The sequence below is a fragment of the Lutra lutra genome, chromosome 17, assembly GCF_902655055.1.
Source record: "Lutra lutra chromosome 17, mLutLut1.2, whole genome shotgun sequence".
NCBI lineage: Eukaryota > Metazoa > Chordata > Mammalia > Carnivora > Mustelidae > Lutra > Lutra lutra.
The window spans coordinates 56195622-56215473 of NC_062294.1; the positions used below are offsets into that span (position 1 = coordinate 56195622).

General features: G+C 43.2%; 1 protein-coding gene across 1 annotated transcript in view; it reads left to right on the forward strand.

The window, feature by feature from the left end:
• Positions 1 to 19852, forward strand: part of LOC125088914 (KRAB domain-containing protein 5-like) — a 664001-nt gene that overhangs the window by 584690 nt on the left and 59459 nt on the right. The gene's annotated exons all lie outside the window — the stretch shown is intronic.

The window sequence follows — 19852 nt, forward strand, 5'->3', positions numbered from 1 at the left end:
CAGAGCCTCTCCCTCCTCTGCCTCCTGCCTCCTGCCTCCCACAGGATATTCTGTGAACTGCAAAGAGTGTGGTTCTGCCTCAGGTGAACTCTTCAAGCCCATGTGCGTCTGTCACTCCACCCAATCATGGACCCAGGTTTGGGGCCCCCACCTGACCAGCAGAGACACCACATTTAGACAACAGAGTCTCCATGTCCCCACGAGGCAGTATAATCTTAATTACAGATTCATTTACACTTTAGTGCAAGGGCCAGGGAGAGGGAGAGGGACAGAATCTCAAGCCGATTCCCAGCAGAGCCTGCGGCCAAAGGAAGAGCTCATCCTAGGATCCTGAGATCAAGGCCCAGGGGGAAATCTACAGTCTTGAGGCTTAACTGACTGAGCCACCAGGTTCCCCTGGAGTGTATTTTAACTAGTGTATTTTACATAAAATACCTACTGTAAGGGCCTATTTAGCCAGAGCGATTCCATCTCGGTTAAACAGTGATTTTGTTGTTTATGCAGGAAAACTTAAACTGACCCTGCCCCCCCCCAGGGAAGCTTACTTAAAAGCAAGTCTGGGAAACCAGTAAAATATGGTCAACCAGTCCCTGATAACAGAGCCCAAATACAAGGGTCAGGTCAGGTGGAGATAACAGAGCCCGAATTCTAGGATGAGTCGGGCCAGGTGGAGACAACCAATCAGTGGGGGTGCATACTGTCTCCCAAGCTACCTAGGAGTGTGGGCCCCACCTTTTGGATGCCTTTTTGGGCACCAATTCTGACCAAGGTGATAGGCTAGTTCAAATGTCTATTATAGGGTAATTTGTATTATAGGGTAAATTGTAATTCAATTGGCCACCCGTGTGTGACCTAGCATGACTATGCAACTTTCTCTGTGTGTTATAATCTCATTGGCCACCTGTGTGTGGCCAGGTTCAACCACATGGCCTTTGCTCTATAAAAGTTAGTCTGTGAGAAAAAAAAAAAAAGTTAGTCAGTGAGGCTGGGAGGGGTCGCTCTCTCTGTAATAGGCGGCCCGACCAGTCGGTTTGATTCCCGATGCTCCGCACAAAATAAAGCTTTGCTTGACCTTTGCTTTGTATCAGTCTCACTTCTTTGATCACGGACCTATCATTGGGGGACCTATCACCTACTTCACGTTCTAAAGAGCAAGTCTCAAGAACCCCCCTTCCCACACTTTTCAGAGAACATCTGGAGTTATTCTGGACCCAAATCCATCGAGTTCATTTCTTGATTTTCTTAGCCCTGGGAAACACAGCGCTGAGAAAAGCAAGCACATGGGATATAAAGGAGAAAGGTTTTCCCTCACTGACAGCCCTGGACCAGACCTCAGCAGCAGCAGAATCACAGACTCAAGGCTTTCCCCTGTGCGTCTGTCACTCAGAAACTATTTTCAATGCTTGCAGGACTTTAACTCCCATGTAAGGACCTATTTAGCAAGATGCTTTCATTAAAGTTAAACTGTCCCTGCTCCCCTGTCCCCAGGGGATTTACTTGGAGACAAGTCCCAGAAACCAGCCTCAGGTAACAAAGCCCAGACACAAGGGTGGGTCAGGCCAGGTGGAGACATCCAATCAGTAGGAGGTTGCATACTGTCTCCCTAGCTACCAAGGAGTAGGGTCCCCCACCCTTTGAGAACCCTTTGGGCACCAATCCCAAACAAGGTGATAGGCTGGGTCAAATGTCTACTAGGGTAAATTGTAATTCAATTGGTCACCTAGCATCACTGTGGAGTTTCCTGTGTGTGTTACAATCTCATTGGTCACCTGTGTGTGGCCAGGCCCGACTGCATGGCCTTTGCCCTTAAAAGCTAGACTGTGAAACAGAGAAGGGTAGCCCTCTCTTGTAAGAGGTGCGTCTCTGAACGTTCGGTTAGATTCTTGATGCTTGGCATGAAATAAAGCTTTGCTTGACCGTCGCTTTATATCAGTCTCGCTCCTTTAATCATGGACCCACTTTGGGGGCATAACACCCCGTGACAGCTTCTGCTGTCCTATTGTAAGGCAGGTTGGAGACATGGAAGAGAAGGATCTGGGATACAGAGGAGAAGGGTTCTGAAGACCTGGCCTTGAGTATCATTTCTGGAAACATCTTCAAATCAGGTGAAAACAGAAGAGAGAAACATCAGAACTACAGGAACTAACATTTGCAATTTCGGAAAGTGAGGAATTTCAGGAGGAAAACATGACACGGCCTCTCCTGGGATACCAGCCTTACCTGAGAACTGGCCATTTTTTCTTTCACCTCCTCCTCTAGATTTCTTTCTCACAAGATATCTGCAGAGAAATCACAGCAGCATCAGGAGAAAACACCCTTCAGGCCACCAACAGAGCCTGTGCACCTGAAAACTGTTCTGGGACCTGGCTGGATCCTGCAGAAGAACCGGGTGGCCCTGGGAGACCATGGGGATCGGAGTTTATTTAACACCATCGGGCTCAGTGGAGGGTGACCATTCTCCCAGGGTCTGAGCCCTGGGAACAAACAAAGGGGGGAGTTTATACACTTTTACTTCCACATCTGTGCCACTCTTGTGACCATGAATGGCGGGAAAGGGGGGAAAATTCTGAATGGGCCTGGGGCTGAGACAGGGATTCCCTGCTGGGTGGGTCAGCCTCCTGAAAACACAGATTTCTTTTATCAAAACTGCTTCCCCGGAGGCAGGACACTGAAGCACAGCAAAGGCACAAATTCCTACTCCATTGTGTCAGGAGCTATTCAAATAAGCTCCTACTGCCAGACTAATCTTTGAATTTTCCTTCTCAGCTTTCAGGGGGCTCCCCTCCCACAGAATGCCCACAAATTGAGCTTCAGCATAGGGACCATGCACTGCATGGACCTGACCCTCCCACACTCACGCAGCAGAGACCACCTTACCTCTCCATGAGCCAAACTCGGCTCTCCACTCCCATAAAACCACCAGAAGCCCTCGTGCTTACCTCTGGCCCACTGAGAATCTCCTGCCACCCTTAGTAACACAACAATGTTGTTTCCACCAAATGGATGGGTAGAATCTGAGAGGGAGGAGCAGCAGATAAGATCCTTCTTGAAACTGCACAGGTGATGCTATTTGGAAAGCATCTGGGGAGGAGAGCCTGAAGAGAAGGGAAACTCAAGCCTGTGGTTGTGACCACATTTAGATCCACGTCTTCTCCACTGATCAGAGTTTCTGGAGACTGACGCCTTCTCCCTCTTTCCACTACACAGGGGTAGACACCCTTAAAATGAAGTTTTCCCTTATCAATGCAAAGTCTCTCACAAAGGGAAACCTGGGTTTCAGAGCTTTTCTTTTGCCCTTTCTTTAAAATACCAGCCTAATATAATCCTTAGGCCAGAGATGTATTTTAGGGGGACAAAATGCTCCCCTTCATTAGGTAAATGTTTATTTTCATATAGAACTCCAAAATAATATTCCAAACTGAATGTACTTTTACCGTACCATCAGCAATATAGGAGAATTCGGATTCCTCAACATTCTCCACGAAATATAGTGTTTTAGCCTTTTTCATTATTTTACCCATTCTAGAAAATACCGAACAGTTTCTCACTGGAACATATGAAGTGGTCTTTCTACAGTTGTCCTGGTGACTGAAATGGAAACCACTTCAGAGCATCAAGCTGAAGAGAAATGAAAATGGCTGAATTAATGCTTCAGGGAGACTCCACTTCAAACTAAATGACCCTTTGCCTCTCCCCTCCAAATCTCCCCTCTCCCCTTCTCAGCACTTCTTTGTTTCAGGAACCTGGTTCCACCCTGACAACACAGTGAACAGGGCAGGGAGCACAGACACAATTCCTGAGGAAACTGATGAGATTCTCTATTGCCCTACAAACCCCAGCCCCTACCTCTGGGTGCGCTGCAGGTTTGCCAGCCCGACCTGCTGAGGCCTCCTTTGCCAGTGAAGTGATGAAGCTGCTGTTCCTCTTGATCCCCAGCTCCGTGTTCACATTAGATTTGGGGTCTGAAGCGTGGAGATCGGGTCACACAGCAGAAGTGAATTTAGGAGAGGAAAACTTGGTTTTCTTGCTCCATTCTCATTTTGGCCTGTTAATAAATAAAAAAAGGTGTAAGACAATTTAAGGAGACTTAAAAAAAATCTTAATTATGGGAAACTGAAGGACGTGAGGCTCAAAGACAGGTGACTGGAGCTTCCGTGCCACTGTGACAGGACGAGGAGGGAAGATTTAGAATTTCAAACAGAGGACATATATTCGCAGGAAATAGGAAATGCATGTCCAACAATGGTTTGCCAATCCTTTGGGGCAACTCTTCATGATCTAAAAAGTTAATGTCTGCCGTCATCTCTCTTACCTGTAGATGAGGCAGAAAAGGCATTAGGGTTCCAATACTGATGGCCAATAAGGAATTCTTGAAAGGACTTTGGTGTTAAAATGTGGTTTTATTAAAGGTGAAGGACAGGACCTGTGGGCAGAAAGAGAGTTGCCCTGGGATCATGAGAAGTGACCTATTATACACTTTCATTTTCTGAGGAGGATAGGGATAGCTTAAGCCTCCCAGATATTTTGGAAACAAGGTTTCCAACACCTTGAGGGAGCTGGCTGTTGTTAGGAAAGGTCATTTATTACTGTTTAGTAAAAATCTCTGGCATGAGACCCTTCAGATGTATATGGGAGGGTCATAAGTTTGGAGGATGATTGCCAACATGTATTTTGTGGGGTAGAGAAAAAGGATGATTCCAAAGCAGTTTTTATATGTTAAAGGAGATTTACAGGATCCTGGGGGTTGGGCTAAGATTGCCTATTGCCCTTGGCAAAATGTTAAGCTGGGAGGCAGTTGGATCCCTGGAGGGAGGCAACTCTGCCTGTATCAAGGACTTGTCAGTGGGCTGTAATGGTGAGGAAATATAATCATCTTTCTTCACCTTTATTTCTCATATATTCCCCCCCACGGAACAGTTTCTACCCTTAAATCTTGAAGGTTGCTCAGAGTGCAAGTTCTCATCTTTTGTAACTTCTACCTGCTGAATAGATACATAGTGACGTCCCTACCTATGGGCCAACATTGGTCATTTGGGGCTTATACAGACATGACTTATGAAGCAGAAGCAGCTGAATCCAAGCGAGACTGCGTGTGTGGACATCTTGGGTGGAAAGGATCATCTGTGGGCTTGAAGTCATGGTAGGTAAGGCATCTCAGCACCAAGTGGCGAGACTTGGGACAAAACGACAACACAAAAAGAACCCTAAATAAGGGTCCTCTGATAGTTGACAAACTCTCCTGGACTCTAGGAGTTTCACTAAGCATTGAAGGAAGAAGAGCGATTGTTACATGCCAATCTGAGTGTCCATGTCTGTTAGAAACCCAGAAATACTTTTGTGGTCATCTAGACTGTGTGCACAGCATTTTGTTTTCGGGATAGCACACGTTCTACCTTGTGCAGCTGTTACAACATCTAACGCCTTTCTACTCAATAAAACTGCTTCATGCATTCGTGTTACTTAAGTATTTGGTAGAGAAATGCTATTCTGAGAGTCATTTAGGGCTTTGATCATGCACTTAAGAACTTTCCTGTGTCAAACAACCACCTCTAGTCCCAAAGAGGAAAAAAAGAATTAAGTGGTCCTACCAATGAGACACAGAATGCGTCCACTAGTTTTAACTTTCTAATGTTAGGGACACCTGGGTGGCTCTGTTGTTAAGGATCTGCCTTTGGCTTGAGTCATGATCTCAGGGTCCTGAAATGGAGCCCCACGTCAGAGAGAGTCCCCTCTCCCACTCCCCTGCTTGTGCACTCTCTGTCAAATTAATTAATTAATTAAGGAAACTAAAATAAAAATACACTTAGAAGATTTGCTGGTTGGTCATGGTGTTAATAATGCATCTGTGCATCCAGGTAAAACCCAGCGCACAGTGGCCCCTCTAGCCTGAGGGAAGCCATGGACACAAATTAGAGCCACATAGCCACTGGGTCCCCCTAGCAGACAGCCATCTAATTTGGGGCCTCCTTTTGATGAGGGAGCAGAAGGCTGGCTGAGGACAAAACAAAAGCTGGCACTTTACACGACCCCCCCCCCCTTCGGTGACACGTGTGACATCCCTCAGGCACTCCTGGCTACCCTAAAAGAAAAACAAATAGTTAACTTACAGAGATCACAATCCTGCAAGACAGGAGTCTCCCTCGTTTTACAAATGTCCTAGTGATTTACAACAAAGAAGCTACCTTATCAACAGCGTAACTTCCAGAGACAAGTAACTCAGCTCCTAAAGCCCTAACATCGCCCTCCCCTCCATAAAACTGAAGAAGGCTGTGGTGGAAGGAAATGTAAACAAAGTTAAATTTCTTCTTAATCTAAAGCTCATTGACAAGGATGTGTGATAGGAGGAATGTGACATTCCACCAGGAAACGCTCAACTGTCTTCATGTTAGTGCCTCATTAGAGGGAAAAACAGCCTTGGCTTGACAATAACCAGGCCTTCAGTATCCTGACAGTCTTCTTTACCATGACAGCCCTTCTGAACACCCCCTTTGTCCTCACCTACCCAACTCCTGTGTATATAATCAGCCACTCCTCAGGATATCAGGGCAGCAGCTCTTTCTGCCAAAGAGTCCTGTCCCCGTGCTTTAATAAACCACCATTTTCTACCAAAGATGTCTCAAGAATTCTTTCTTGGTCATCGGCTCTGGGCCTCACCCCACTGAACCTCACCTATGTTCTAAAACTTCATCACTTTAACTGCAGTCAAGGTATCAAGGGCTCTTCAGGTTTGGGGGGTCATCTTTTGAATGTGTGTCATAAAAGACAGTCCTCTGTCACATTGTAGGGACCAAGAGAGTCCAAATCTAGGGATAAATTTTCTTAGCAAAGTTGGGTTTTTTTTTTGTTTTGTTTTTTTTCCTTACCTCGTGGGCTTTCTACACAAATCAGCAGCCTGGCGTAAACCCAGTATTATCTACCACTGCTTATTTTTGTGTATAAAGATCTTTTCCTTCATTGTCAACACGACAGTCCTGTGCATTTTTTAATATCCTTGTTCCTGGCTATGTGAATTTCTCGGTCTGAATAGACTGGTCTTATGGACTTTATTGGAGTTCAGACTGGTACAAAACTTCCTATTTGTTTATTCTGTGCTGCCTGCATGGCTGCACGGTCTACCAAACTGTTTCCTTTAGATTCCAAGGTCATGTCCTTTCGATGTCCTCTGAAGTGAATTATAGCTACCTCCTTGGGTATGTGGACAGCCTTAAGAAGAGTAGTCATTTCAGTCCATATTTGATTGTGGATTTATGGCTTGATCATAATCCCTTCTTCTTCCAAATTGCTCCATGAGGATGCAGGACTAGGAAAACATATTTGGAATCAGTATAAATATTAAATTTTAAGGCTTGGCCAATTGCAAAGCACAAGTGAGTACTACAGCACACCCAGTATTCTTGCTCCCTTTTCCATGAAACTGTTGCCACCAGTAAACTAAATGCTGTCTCAAATTTTGAGAGGGGAATTTCCTAAATCTCATTGACTAGAATAACAAGATCAGTAATCTCCAGACAGTTATGCTCTGTAGAAGTATGATGGTCAGGGTCAGGCATTAGAGCAGCTAAGTTTAAAGCTTGATAGGTTTTAAGTATATTTGAGGCATATCTATAAGCACAGCCCAGTATTTAATAAGTTGGCCTCCCATCATCTATTGGTGGCTTTTGGTCTCTAAGACACTCTGAACCTGATGTGAAGTCATTCCAGTCAGGCACTGTCCCATTGGGAGTTTTGAGGCTCCTTTTACCAGGAGGGATGTTTATGGTTGACTAAAGCCTCTACTTGTAGTGTTACATCAATATGATTTGGGAAACAGAGGCAGAAGAAAAATTATTAAATTTCCTTATCTACTGACAAGCCCTTAAAACAGGCAGAGTGACATTCCTCTAGGGACTCAACTACCCCCACCTTAAGGCTTTGCTAACAATCCTAGCCTGACCGACCCCTCCCCCCAACCAGGACCCTGGAAGTCTACTTTAACAATTCCTTTGGAAACTTTATCTCTAAACCCTCCAAGATCATGTTGACAATCATTCCCAAGCATATGGCCCACAGATATACATCTAAAGGGTCTCACAAAAAGGTTTTATTACTGGTAATAAATATCCTTTTTCCCAACAATTGCTAGCCCCTCAAGGTCATGGAAACCTTGCTTCCAAAATTCCTTAGAGACTTACGTCATCCCTAAACACCCCCCCTCCACTTACAAGCATATAATGGACCACTCCTCACAACCTTGGGGCAGCAGCTCTTTCTGCCCATGGATCCTGCCCCTGTGCTTTAATAAACCACCATTTTGCACCAAAGATGTCTCAAGAATTCTTTCTTGTCCATTGGCTCTGAACTCTACGTCATTGAACCTTATCTATATTCTAAGACTTCATCAAATAGAAACAGCTCATAAGACAAATATTACTAAGGAACAAAGCATCAAAAACCCTCTTTGAGGTCTAGCCTTAAGAATATCCTGATTAGGGGGGCGCCTGGGTGGCTCAGTGGGTTAAGCCGCTGCCTTCGGCTCAGGTCATGATCTCAGGATCCTGGGATCGAGCCCCGCATCGGGCTCTCTGCTCAGCAGGGAGCCTGCTTCCTCCTCACTCTCTGTCTGCCTCTCTGCCTGCTTGTGATCTCTCTCTGTCAGATAAATAAATAAAATCTTAAAAAAAAAAAAGAATATCCTGATTAGGGCACCTGGGTGGCTCAGTTGGTTAAGCAACTGCCTTTGGCTCAGGTCATGATCCTGGAGTCCCAGGATGGAGTCCCACATCTGGCTCCCTGCTTAGCAGGGAATCTGCTTCTCCCACTGACTTCTCTCCTCTCAAATAAATATTCTTTCTGTCTCAAATAAGTAAATAAAATCTTAAAAAAATATTCTAATTACATGGAATACATTAACAAGTGGGAGACAACTTGACTCAAAAGGTAAGCGTATTCCCAAGTGCATCATCCAATTGAATCATAGAGAAAGTGGGTTATCCATTATCTCCACCAGTCCTAGTTCATCCCATGGAGTAGGGTACACTCCAGTTTTTAAGGAGTGATTTTGTCCTTCTGAGCCTCACAGAGTTGGTCTAAGTCTTAGCTCAGATATGCAATTCTTGGGGAATCTATCCCATTTTTCAGCTGCTCATGGGGTTAATAACCCCACAGAACAACAAACAAGGATGCTGTCTATACACAAACTAGTGTGGCAATCTCTCTGACGTTTACCTCAGGTTGTTTAGCTTAGGCAAACAACATTCAGAGATAATCAGAACTAGAATTTAACATCTGCAAAGATGTGTTACTGAAACAATTTCTCTTGAACATCACCCTTATTCCCAGAGATAGGCAAATCAAGATGAATTCGTTTTCATAACCAGTCCAATTTTCACAAACTTGGCCTACATAAGCTCAGCAAGAATAATGACTGATCATACAGATCTTTTAGAATCTGCTTTGCTGGAACTTCTTAGAAGGAATCTCTAGGATGAACTCTTAGTAGCCTCTCCAGACCAGAAGCCAAGTCAAGTACTTGCCATCAGACGTGCCTGCAGGCCCTGTAGATGTGGGCAGATCCCTCTTCACAAGGTCCCCAATATATCCTGAGGTTCCTGCACCTGCCAGGAAGTGACATTCTTTCCTCATTGGGTAAGGCTGCTGGGAAATCTGAAAGCAAGGAGCTTTAGGGCTCCAGGTTTCATAAAGTCAACCTTAGTTCTTTAAAACCATTTATAGTCCTGAGTCTATGTGGCTCTCTCAAATAGGACACCCCAGTCAAAGCCTTGGTAAAATAACTAGTGTTTCCAATGGTGTCCCCTTAGGAGAACAGATTCTATCGAACTTATGTAAATGACTGTGACTGCCATGGAAGAGAGAATACTTACTGAGACCTTTTGAATTTCAGAGGGTTCTGGTGGAAAGAAAAGTTAAATGCTTCAGTTTGTTCACAGATCAATCCTTTATCACATTCCATTCTTTTAAGTCACAGATATCTTAAGAGAAAGTTTTCTTAATCTGGAAGAGCAAACATTAGAGAACCAGCCATGTGTCAAGAGGCACAAAACTATAATCACCTTTTTAGTTCACATAGTCCTATGTTACTAATTCTTGTTTAATTTGAATGTAGTTTTTTAGTTAGTTCTGGAAATTCTTACCCATTTCAGTTTTAACCTCATAGATAGTGAATACCTGTATTTTTCCTAAAAGTCCTTTATATGAACTTCTTTGCAGATGGAACTTATTTTGCAAGAGAATAACAGCAATTAGAAATGACAAAAACTCAGAAATGGACACTACTAATGATCTGATAAGAGAGTTCATTATGATGCAAATCACAAGGAAATTTTGTTATTTCTGTATCAGAGTATCAATAATCAGAGTATCAAGTGATGGTGACCTTATACCAGAGGTAATATACCTAGCAAACAAGCCTAGTTAGTCAGCAAGACTTTGTTTATGATTTAGGTCTTGGGGAAGTTTGTTAAAACCTGAGAATTGTACGGACCTATTTTATATTTTTATATTTTAGCCAGAGGCTTCCATTGAGGTTAAACAATAACCTTGTTGTTGAACCCTTAAACTGTCCCTGCTCCCCCCCCCCCCCGGGATTTACTTAAAAACAAGTCCCGGAAACCAGCCCCAGGTAACAAAGCCCAGATATAAGGGTGGGTCAGGCTAGGTGGAGACATTCGATCAGTGGGGGGATACATACTGTCGCCATAGCTACCAAGGAGTAGGGGCCCTGCCCTTTAGGAGCCTTTTGGGTGCCAATTCTAACCAAGGTGATAGGCTGGTTCAAATGTCTACTATAGGGTAAGTTGTAATTAAATTGGTCACCTAGCATCACTGTGCAGCTTTTTCTGTGTGTTACAATCTCATTGGTCACCTGTGTGTCACCAGGCCCAACTGCATGGCCTTTGCCCTTAAAAGCTAGTCTGTGGAACAGAGAAGGGTCGCCCTCTCTTGTAAGAGGTGCGGCCCCAACCATCAGTTTGATTCTCGATGCTTCGCATGAAATAAAGGTTTGCTTGACCTTTGCTTTTTTTTTTTTTTTTAAAGATTTTATTTATTTATTTGTCAGAGAGAGAGAGAGGGAGAGAGAGCAAGCACAGGCAGACAGAATGGCAGGCAGAGGCAGAGGGAGAAGCAGGCTCCCTGATGAGCAAGGAGCCCAATGTGGGACTCGATCCCAGGATGCTGGGATCATGACCTGAGCCGAAGGCAGCTGCTTAACCAAATGAGCCACCCAGGCGTCCCTTGACCTTTGCTTTATATCAGTCTCGCTCCTTTAATCACAGACCCATTTTTGGGGGGGGACATAACAAGAATGTTTTTAACCACAGGCCTAAAGAGGATTAGGCATCCTTACAGAAAAAGGCAAAACAGAGAAACTGTTTTTTCCAGGCAGGGAAAGAGAAAAACACCTGTTCACATTTTCTCATCAAGAGCAGACCAAAAATTCAAGAAAATTTTGTCTTTTACAGAAATAAAGGAGACTCTCAGTCTTACACCAATGTACTTTAAAACCCTTCATTTCAGTCTTAGTCTATCCTGACCACACCTAAAATTCCTTTCCCAAGATTTTCCTTCAAAACTTTCTACAATTTTCCTTTGCATTCAGATTTTTCCCAGGCCACTTTTCTCCAAAGAAGCAGTCTCATTGAGGACAAAACCACTTTCTTTTACCTTCAACAAAAATGTATTCCCATTCCTTCATCTTCCTTATACACACAGAGTTGCTTTTCTTATTTCTATGAGTGTTAATGACATTTAGCAGCATTTTGCACTCTTTGAAATCTTAGTCTCCAGGGAAGACTAAGTAGTAATCAACTGTGAACTGTTACATCAGAACTCTTTGGATGGCAAATTTATGAATCAGTTAAGCACAAAGCATGTTTACCCACACATTCAAATATCCTTAGTTCCTTTGCGATAGGAAGTCAAAAGCACAGACCTACATTCAGTAATCAATGCTTTAGTATTTTATCTCATTTGAAATAAAACTAGATGTCCAATGAAGTCAATCCCACTTATGATCCAAGCAAAACATTTCAGGTTACTGAAGACTTGAAAGCTTTCTTAACAATGGCCCATGAAAACTTTGAGACAGACAGCGTTACCCATCATTTCAAGTCATCTTTTTGCTATCAAATCCCAAAAGAGGTAGCATGAGCTTATTTGACCTTCAGCAAACCTCAATAGGATAAAAGTTTCACATTTTATGCCAATAACCTTAAAGACATGTCTATCTTAATTAAACCAACAAAGTACCTCCCCATTGCCAATTTTTACCTCGAACACTGGTGGGGAAATCTTAACCAGGCTGTGCCAAGTCCACGGGGTGGTCTTCTTTGCTCCTCACAATGAGTAGGAGGAGGAGAAACCAATGGTTCTGAAGGCAGGGAGGCCAGTAGAGAAGCCAGTAATTCAGGCCTCACCCAAGCTGGTAAAGAAATGGGAGGAGAGGGAATGGAAGTGTTCCCAGAAAGCAGACAGAGGTTGTCATCCACTTGGCCAGAGGATCAAGCACCATGCTTTTTCCACCGACAAGGGGAATTAGGCAGTCCATGACAGGCCAGAGATGACAGGGAATTTCCCCTGAAACAAAGGGCGTTTCAGCAGCTGCTTGGGAATGCCCCTTAAATGTCCCATCCTGAGGGAGACCAAACACAGCTGGCTCCAGTCAGAGCCATTAAAATGGGCAATGAGTGAGGGAGAAGCCCCCACATCTATTAGGAGCAGGAACAGCCCCTTCGTCCACAACAGCCTCTTTCCTCCCATAACCTGGGTTTCTTTGGAGGAGGCCTATTTAGATAATTACCATCCAGTAGGTCAGGAGGGAGTTTACTGGTCTGCTTATGTCCAAACACATTCTGCAAGAGGCCTTTAGGTTCATGTCCTGATTCAGACCTTGATGGCCTGGGATGGACCAGGGTACTTACGTCTATTTTCCCAGTTTCCTGCAGAAAAGATCTAACTGATAGATCCTACTGAAGCCATGCATGCAGTACCTTTCTTAAATTTTACAGCCCACATGGTTTCTAGTGGCTTAAAAGGTATCCCAAGGTACAGTCCTTTGGGACTTGAAGAAGCCTACTAATGCCATGCAATATAATTAAATGTAATTAATTGCATTAATTACATTTGCAGGCAATGCAATTAAATGAGGCAATTACATGAAAACAAAAGGAGAATGGTGATTCATGATTAGAGCAAATGTTAAGCCAGTGTCTGTCTTCTAAGGGTAGCAGTTGACCAGACATCTGGTCAGATGTCAGACTTGAAGTATCTTGAGATAGAGGACAGGTAGCGACCACAGGACAGATCTTCCTGGTTTATAGTTCAAATGCATCTGCTCTTGTTTTCAGTGGCTCATGGAGCCACAGCCCTAAGACTGTTTACACAGGAGCTATTAGGACAATTAATTAGCTATTATTACATCAGGTCATTTACATTAAGTTTGCTGACCTTTGAAGGGAAAAGGCACTTTTTGTTCTCAAATGATTCCAAGTGTGAAATATGGGAGAAGAAGAAAAATGTTAATTTAGGGATTGGAAGCCAGGCACTAGACGACCCTAGAAGAAATCTGGATTCAGTACATTTTCTTATGAATACTATTAAAATTTTTAATCTATATACATGTGTTATTAAAACATATTTTTCTCTGTAATCACCTATTGTTACCAAACACACCCAAATTAACACTAACTTTATTGTAAAATAGGTCTAACTCAAGAAAGAAAACTTGGCCTGGTTATTTACATAAGCACACCAAGAATAGAGGTTTGACTTATAGCCTCTTTTTTTTTTTTTTTAGATTTTATTTATTTATTTGAGAGAGAGAGACCACAAGTAGGCAGAGAGGCAGGCAGAGAGAGAGAGGGAAGCAGGCTCCCTGCCAAGCACAAAACCCCAAAGCGGGACTCGATCCCGGGACCCTGAGATCATGACCTGAAACAAAGGCAGCAGCTTAACCCACTGAGCCACCCAGGGGCCCCATCTTACAGCCTCTTTAAAACCAGCTTTGCTGACCATTTCATAATGAATCTCTAGACTGAAATTTCAATAGTGCCCCCAGGCCAGAAGCCAAGCCAAATACTTCCCAACAGACATTGCCCAGGAGTCCTATAGATATGGGTGAGTTCCTCTCATCTTGAGGTCCCCCAAATACCCCTAGGTTCCTGCACCTGTTACAGAGTGATCTTCTTAATAACCTGGTAAAGCTGCTGGACACTCTCTAAGCAATGTGTCAGGCTGATATTTCCAAAGGGGCTTCATTGGTTGCATAAAGGGAATCCTAGTCCCTTTTAGCTGTCTCATCATGTCTGAGTCTATGTAGCTCATTCACAGATACGACACTCCAGTCAAAACTTTAGTTATATAACCAGTGTTTGTTAAATACTTTTTGTTTAAAAATTTTTTAAAGATTTTATTTATTTATTTGACAGACAGAGATCATAAGTAGGCAGAGAGAGGGAAGGGAAGCAGACTCCCTGTCAGGCAGAGAGCCCAAAGTGGGGTTCAATTCCAGGACCCTGGGACCAGGACCCAAGCCAAAGGCAGAGGCTTTAACCCACTGAGTTACCCAGGTGCCCCGATACTTTTTATTTTATGTATTTCCTTGAGAGAGAAAGTATGAGCATGAGCAAGGGAAGGGACAGAGGAAAAGCTAGATGCAAATTCCCCAGAGCAGGGACCTGATGCTGGGCTCCATCCAGGATGCTGGGATCATGACCAGAGGTCAAGGTAGATGCCTGGTAATGTGCTGAGCCACCCAGGTGCCCCATAGCCAGCGTTTGTTTATGTTCCTTGTCATAAGCAGACATAGTCTTATTGAAATTATGAAAATACATATTTTGGCATAAAAGTAGAATAGTCACTGAGAGTTTCTGAACTTGGGAGGAATCTGGAAAGGAGGAAAGAGAAATGTTTCAATTTGTTTCCAAAGGTATTTTTTCTGCAATGGCTAGGAGTCAATCAATCTAAGACAAAAAGTTTAAGTCTGAAAAAACAAAACATTTCTAAGGCTCTTGTTTACATTTCAGTTAGTTAACGTATAAGGTAATATTCATTCCAGGAGTACAATAGTGACTATACAATTCCATATAAAACCTGGTGCTTGTCACAATTGTACTCCTTAATCCTTGTAACTAATTTAACTCATCTGCTTACCCACCTGGGCACTGGCTTCCATCAGCTTGCTCTGTATAGGTAAGAGTCTGTTTCTTTCTTTGCGTCTCCCTTTTTTTTTTCTTTCTCATTGCACACTTTTTCATTTGTTGAATTCTACCTATGAGTGAAATCATATGGCATTTGTCTTTCTCGGACTGATATCACTTAGCATAATACTCCCTAACACCATCCACGTTGTTGCAAGTGGCAAGATTTCATTCCTTTTTATGCTAATATTCCACTGTACATACATATCAAATCTTATTTATTCATTCAGTAGTCAATGACCAATTGGGTTGGACTGTTTGAAGCAGAAATGCTCATTGCCTCTCCCTGCTGAACTGCTCCTCCAGCAAATCAGCACCACGGACAGAGCCAGAACCTGAGCGCATACTCGTCGTGGTACTGACTAGAGAGGAAGGCCCCACACAGCAGTGCAGCTGCTTCCCTGGAAGGTCCCCCCATCTGCAGTGGATCAAACCTTGACAGCGGTTGTATTGTTACGGCCTGTGGACCGGATCCTGGCCAAAGGACCAAGTGGCACTCAGAGACCTTGGAAGATCAGAGGTTGATTTCACACCCGTGGGCTCAGAAGAGAGTACTCTCTCAAGGTCTGAACCCCGAGCACAAACAAAGGGGGTATTTATACATTTTTACGTCCGTATCTGTGCCACTCTTGCAGCTGTGGCTGGTAGGGCTAGGGGAAAGCCTGGAATGGCCCTGGGGCCAGGACTGGGATTCCCCTGCTGGACTGGTCAGCCACTTCAGAACATAGGGTTTCCTTATCAATAAACATGGGAAATGAGGGTTTGGGTTCAACCACAGCACACACCTTGCTAATCCTGCCTATTCCACTACCCAGGAGGCTTCTTGCTCCCCACATTTGTGACATTTTAAAGCTATACCTAAATGTGTTGGGGGCCATGAGGCCTGGTCAAGGGCATTGCCCTACTAGGTTAAGGTTTGAACTGATGCAGGCCTAATTCTGCTGAGGGCCGGATAGTGCCACAGATAACCATGGTCTGATAGTCTCATGCCTTTTCCTCTGATCCCCGTATCTCTCTCAAAGAGCCCCTTGCTAATCTGCCACAAACATCTCTCAGGCTTGTGGGCCAGAGCAACTTCAAGGAGGTAAATTATTCTGTACCCAAGACACTGGAGAACTTTAAACGTGTACCACAATAGACACTTTCCTCCCTGGGTTGATGTTTGTCCAAGGCTTTCACAAGCCAAGCCACTGAAATACATCCTGCCTCCAACAAAGGTAATGCCTTCTCGTTCCTACTTCTCTCCTATATACTTAGTTTCTTCTTATAGCTTCCCATTTTCCATTTACCTATATCCAGTTTGCCTGCAGTTCCTTACTACCTAGTTCATCCCTAAAGCTTCTCATTTTCCATTAACCTATATCCTGTTTCCTGCAGTTGTTTACTATCTAGTTCATCTCTAAAGCTTCTCATTTTCCTTTAACCTATATCCGGTTTTCCTTCAGACTCCAGACCAAAAGCACATATTTCTGCTACCTCCCATGGCTTTCAGAGGGACATGACTACTCAAGAGGCAAGACCCTGTCCCCCATCCCTGCCGCCAGTCTGTACCCACTATAGCTTACACTAGAATAACTTGTGCTGAACAAAGAGAAATTATCTGATGAGTGCTTGAGCCCTTTGATGTCTTCTGCACAAATGTAATCCCCTACCCCAATTAAACTGCCTATAAAAGAAGCTCTAAAATAAAATAAAATGAATATGCCTGACTACTGACCAGAACTCGTTGTGTGGCTCTCCCATTCCTTTTGCCAACACCGCCCCTCCTTTGGGACACCTGGACCTGCCAAGGCTGGACCCCAGCATAAATGATTGCATCATCCAAAACCCATCCCATCCAGTGCCACTGATCTAGACCTGGGTCATCACAGTCATCACTGTCATCCAAGAGCATCTGGTCCTCAGTTACAGACAGGTATTCAGTTAAATCATGAAGATAAAGACTTCCCTACTCCTTTAAAACTAACATATTTGGACGCCTGGGTGGCTCAGTGGGTTAAAGCCTCTGCCTTTGGCCCAGGTCATGATCCTGGGGTCCTGGGATTGAGCCTCACTGCTCAACAGGGAGCCTGCTTCCTCCTCCTCCTCCTCCTCCTCCTCCTCCTCCTCTCTCTCTCTCTCTCTGCCTGCCTCTCTGCCTACTTGTGATCTCTGTCTGTCAAATAAATAAATAAAATCTTTAAAACTAACATATTTGCCAATTCACGTTCCCCATTACATGTATTCACCAGATGACACCACCAAGCCTGTGCTTTGGAATGACTAAAGCGAGCCATATCCATTTCCTTCCGCACAACAGAGGTTTTCACATTTTCTTTTAATAGGTCTTCCCTTTCTCTCTAAGGATGTTGCCTTCATCGAATTTTACTGAGATTCACATCCCACATCCAAGCCTAAATTTCTGAATAAATGCCCTTTGCCTGTCCATCTCTCTAATATCAACTGTTTAGTGAGAACACCCTTGCCCCAATTCAGGCAAAAAAGAATGGTTGTGATGCCTATGGAACTGGAAACAAAAATGAGGAAAAATACAACTGGAGATTTGGAAATAACTAGGAAATAAAACAAGGAGAAATTATTCTTTTAATGCTGAGTCTGTTGTTCGCCTCAGACCACAGTTCTGCACGTGCTAATTCATCATGTTATAATATTTTATATCTCTTACCTGAGCTACAATATCACTCCATTTAGAATAGGTCTCCTCTACTTCTGGCATATCTGTTACACACACATCAAGGTCATATGCGCATATGTACTTCATAGACACATTAAAACAACAGCTCAGTGTAACATACCTTTACTAGGGGCCGTGATTCAATGCTTTAGAGTCTGAGCAGTAAGTCCAGACTAGGCCATTGAAACTAATACAGGTCTAGGTAAGCTCTGCGGAAATCTTCTCTAAGGGACATGGGAGGCGGTAGCCTTGGGAAAAAGGAGATGGCTGCTCACAAGGGTGGATTGTCATATCAGAAGTTACATTGCCTTGTGACTCTGCAGGGTGTTGTCTAGAGAACACACTAGTGAGAAGGGTAGGTGTCAGTTCAAGGCTCCTGGAAAACTACCGGTTACACAGAGGAGATGTCAAATAGCAGTATCATGGAGTATGTGAACTACAAGGTCAACCATACCTCCATATAATCTGTAACATATCAACAATAATAACACAGTATTCATAAAGAGGAGAAAATTATACAATACATCAACCAGAGGGGGGGAATCACACACGGTTTTAACTTAAGGAACTGAGAGAAAGGATTCCTAGGAATATTATTCCACTCCATTACCAAGTAGGGGATAGATACCATCAGTTCTCTACAACCTTCAATAGAGTGAGATAGTTTCACATTGGTGGTGAGATAACACATCATTCATTACACACCCATATTAAGATGTTAAAAACCATTATGTTTTATTAGTTAAAATATATTAAGTACACAGACTATGTTATGCATTTCAAATCCACTCTATTATCCCTGTTCAAAATACAAGATGCAAGCGTTAAAAAGCCCTCAAATGCTTGTATCATGATGTGGGAGTAGTGATTACCATATATTTCAGGCCTGAGAATCGTTAACAAATGTGTGTGTCCAATGATATGGCACTGTAGGGAAGAGTGAGCTATGCTCTCTTTGCTATCTGTGAGGATTTCTGCATTTCAACCACATCAGCTTCTACTCTCTAAAGATCACTATCACGAAGATACATTAGTACTGAACTGGACTGCCACCTCTTTTTCTGTAAAGAACAATTAGTAAAACCTTGTATTTCTAGTTCAAGGAAGTTCTTTAGTTTCAATAAATGGATAACAATCATGATCTGAACACCTATCTCATGGTAACTTACATCAATATTATAACCATAAACAGCATCTCCATTTAGATTTTCTTCATTTGTTGCATATTATCCTATCCTTCATCTTCCATGGAAAATTAGGGATGCATTAGTCCCATCTAATGCAGAAGGGCATCAAATATCTTTGATATACCTACAATCAGCCACATGGTTTCACACATACACAGTAGGAATAAATAAATTTTCTGAAGTGATTTGAGAATTAGGTACATTATTATTAGTCACAAATCTCAAATATGGTCAATGTAACAAAAAAAGTGCATTGAAATTAATTATATCTATGTAAAAGTCCACCCATTAAATCTCTTGCATATAACAACATATCTATTTGCTTTAACTTTGTCTTTTTCCTTGGAATAACTGTTCTGATACAGAGTACTGTGTGAATAGAGTATCTGATATATGGCTTTCTACTAGCTATCTGTCAAATGTTATTGACATCTGATGATCAATTAAATAGTTTTCCAAACTCTGGTACCTTTCAATCTACTTATTTTAATGTCCTCTCTGGTATTGGCTTAAGTGTATATTGAAAAGAAGGCCTTTCCACATTCATTATGTTTCTAGGGTTTGCTATTTTTTTTATAAAGATTTTATTTATTTGACAGACAGAGATCACAAGTAGGCAGAGAGGCCGGCAGAGAGAGAGGGGAAAGCAGGCTCCCTGTCGAGCAAAGAACCTGATGTGGGGCTCGATCCCAGGACTCTGGGATCATGACCTGAGCGGAAGGCAGAGGCTTTCACCCACTGAGCCACCCAGGTGCCCCTAGGGTTTGCATTTTTTGACACTGAGTACAGACTGAATT